This window comes from Seriola lalandi, unplaced genomic scaffold (assembly GCF_002814215.2).
Source record: "Seriola lalandi dorsalis isolate HSWRI2012SDOR001 ecotype SW California unplaced genomic scaffold, Sedor1 jcf7180002054887, whole genome shotgun sequence".
Lineage (NCBI taxonomy): Eukaryota > Metazoa > Chordata > Actinopteri > Carangiformes > Carangidae > Seriola > Seriola lalandi.
This window is the reverse complement of record NW_019525439.1, coordinates 1366266-1370308: the sequence shown is the minus strand read 5'-3', so window position 1 is coordinate 1370308 and position 4043 is coordinate 1366266.

Sequence of the window (4043 nt, the reverse complement as noted above, 5' to 3'; positions counted from 1 at the left end):
AATATTTAAATAACCCATTAAGGCAATACATAATATAATGAAATATTTTTTACAAAAAGTATCGAAAAGTATCGAAAAGTATCGAAATACATATTGGTATCGGTATCGAAACAGAAATTTGGTATCGTGACAACCCTAATCTGTAGTAAAACAAAATCTTGATTTTCGTAGGCAGAGGTTGCATATTTTTCAAATGGACATAATCTAAAACTTTCAGCAGTCACATGTGAGGTTTCTGCAGGACACAAATGATATTTACAGCAAACATATCATTAAAACACTCATATATAATAATTTGTAGCAGGTCGTCAAAGATGCTATATGTACTTAGGTAGGGTGTTTACAGAAAGCATCCCTGAAACTATAGGACAAATTTACTTTAGGCTATAGCCGCATGAATAAAACATGAAGTACTGTGGCCTTGGCTTGCACTTGTATGATTTGTGTTGATTTGCGTGTATTTTATTTGGGAATAAGTGGGAAAATATTGACCTCCCAATGCAAGGTTATCTTTTAATTGCTTGATAGCGGTGGTTACATAAGATGAAACAGCAAGCGAGCAGGGAATAAATTAACTTTTAATTAGAAACATCATTTTCCAATTCACCCTCCTTGTTTGCCTGTTATTTTTGTCGTCTTTTCATACAATTGAGAGACAGGCAATGAAAAAAAAAAAAAAAAGATTGAAATGCTTACAATGGCAGCGATATACCACAGAAGCCTTGATAGACTCAATTATTGCACAATATACCACTGTCTTACCAACAAATAAACATGGCAACATAGCTAAATGGAGTAGTCATGAGTACGCACTGCTGTCCTTTTCACTCAAACAAAACAAGGCTAAGTGGAAAGTGTGCATTACATGCCTAATAAGGTAATCATTACAATTCCCCTTATTCAACATCTGGCCTGCACTTGTATACCAGACGGTTAAGTTTTGTATATAATACAACAAAACTTGTGACACAAATATACAGTTTACCTCTTATTTTAACTTCCGTGCTGCAGGTGTTTTGTTTTCTAATGAATTCCAATCAGCACTGAAGCATTACTGCAACTACAAAAAATTGTAAAGGCAAAAAAATTATATTATATGTTAAGTTATAGGCTGCATATTATCTTTACTTTCTTATACACCTTCAGTTTGGTTTAATATACTGGGGCATGCAACCCACCGCTCTTTTCTTTGAAATATGTAAGGAGATTAACCAGGAATCCATCAGTCAACACATTTTAGGGTGACCTTAGGGTTGATATCACCATGAATATAAAATCCATACATCCCTACTTGCTTAATCCATCAAGCCTAATAGGAATTTGATCTTTGTAGGTCAAGCACATATTGTATGTATTGATCACCAGCTCACTATGCTTGACATTGTGGTTATTATTTATTTATTTAATCCCGTACTTGCCATTTGATAAAGTCATGGCAGAGGGATGATGTGTAAAGGTATTCCAGTTGATCCTAAACAGCTCTCCTGACTGATGGCGCTTAAGTGCAGCAGTGCTTCTGCTTGTGCGACTGCTATGGTAACATTAACACAAATGCATACATTAAAACACATTTACCTTTTTATTTAAGTGGCATGCTCACTGGTTCTGGAGTAAAACAAATGTAAAACAGAAACAATCAGAAAAGAAATGCCTGGAAAAATATATTTTCACTATAGTTCTGACGGCGGCAACACCTTTGAAAGACAACATTTATGTGAAATTTTGACCTAAAGAAACTGTGTACAGTTCTACAACATTTGGCAAATAAACCACTATTGTTTAATTCTCTTGCAAAGATCCACTTGGCTTGAAAAGTATAATTTCAGAGTGCCAGATGATTTTTTGGAAAGCACACCACGAGGCAAAAAGGGTAGTCGTCCACCCTGCTAGCAACCCTGCTGGTGGATATATTCACACAAAGAAGAAACATTTGTGGTTTCAGGTGGATAATGAAGGTGATGTCTTAATGATGATGGCCAAACTTCAGGGCTCGACAGCAAAGTCAGCTGCAGGGCAGCAGCGTCTAACTGATAATGGATTTGTGCTCCCAGAGGACATCTTTAGACACTTTGAGGAGTCTCTTCTAATTGATGAAAGGCACCACTAAGATAAAAGACTTTCATCTAAAAACCCAGAGTTGAAGGAGAAATGTCGAGTGTTGAACCTTGTGTCTTTAAGAGACTGTGTCAACGTGTGCGCTTTTGTATCTCTGTATAATTCATATCTGTGTGTGTGTGAGTGTTTCTCAAATCCTGTCTCTCTGACCTACCTCTGGTACTTTCCACTAAGCCCTGAGGTAAACCACAGTGGCAGGGACTCGTGACAAAAAGGAACTCTGACACCTTACAGAGCAAACGGCTAGATGTGTGCCACACCTTTTTATGTTCCTCACTCTGGCTTTATCAAATATTGATTGCATTGAAAGCCACTGCTGAGAGCAAAGGGTCCACAAACAAAGAGTCAGTATTTCAATCTGCTTTCAAGGAAAACCTAGCTCAACAAACATTTCCCTCACTGATTTTCCCCTGACTTCGATTGTGAACCCAAACTGCACGACGATATTTACAGTAGAAAATGTGTGAGATCAACGTTACATGTTGCATTTTGACCTACACCTCTTGTTCCTGTGTATATCCCTATGGTTTCTTCATACTGTAAGACTAATGAATTATTTCATGGTTTCCCATGTAGTTCTAGCCCTATGTACAAGGATGAAAGCCTGGCATTAAATCAAACTTTAGCATCTCTGTTCAACTGGGATATACTGTATGTAAATCTGGATAAAAGTTGACGTCCAAAGTTTGTCTTTGATGCTTTACAGTTGTGATGAAGTAAATGTTAAAATGGTCGTGGTTGGTGTGATTGTGGTTGATGCTAATGTGCTCAAATTGACTGGTGTCATGTGTCATTGGAATGTTTCATTGAAGGGATCCGGTAGGGTTGCACAATCTTTTTTTTTTAACAAATTAAGTTTTGGGGAAGTTTTGGACAAATTAAAATTTTGAGCTGATAATAGATGAAAAGTAAAGGGATCACGAACACTATCTAATTCTACAAAACAAAACTAGGGATTTAGCCAACACTTTTTTTACTCAAAACCAAAAGTGGTACTGATGATACAGGAAATGTCAGTGTACCATCAAATTCATTAGAATTCATCCTCTGGGAACATGGTGGATGGTTGCACAAAATTTCATTGCAATCCATCCATTATATGTCGCTCTGGACCACCTGACTGATCGACTGAAGCTGCAATTATACTTCTCTGTGCTGCGTTCAGGCTAACGTCCATGTGGTTGTTTCTTTTATACAACTTTTTTGTAACAACTCAACTCCCAACAAGAAATGAATCAACCACTCAACTTGCTTGACACACAGATCCACACAACGCTGAGCTGTTGAGATTTGGGAGGTGTGCATGCAGGCTCTCTGTAACCCTCTAAGACCTATAATTAGCAGTGACAGCCATCTTAGCACACTTACAAAGACATGTCTTTAGAAGCAGCAGCTTGACCTTTCCATTGACCACGCTTTGCTAGTTCTGGTCCACATTCATTTTATGTATGACCCTTTTTTTTCAGTATATTAAAAATGGGAAAAGTGGCATTGTAAGATTTGTATGTGCACATCCAGCTCAAGGCATGGAGCTACAAGGAAGAGAGGGAAGGAGGTCCAGTAAAGGTCCCTTGAAGGTGTTCGCTCTCTCTCACTCATTTCTCAGAGGTGATTAGCCATTTCCCTTTGCTCCCATACATTCATACATCATATGGATTGGGTCTGTGGGACAGAGACAGAGCGAGAAACTAAGTATGCACACACACACACACGCAAGGGGAGAAGGGCACTTGTGCGAATGTGGGTGTGGACTGTGGTATGGCAGGGCACTGACTCCTATCTCCAGGGTCGTTGGCTGGTAATTAGTTTTGCTCTAATGGCTGCCTGGCGAGGTCAGGGGATTCCTGTAATCCCTCCTCTATCTGTTCACCTCCTGCTCGCCTCTTACTACTAATCTCTCTAACTTATCTCCTCCTGTCTGCCTCCCC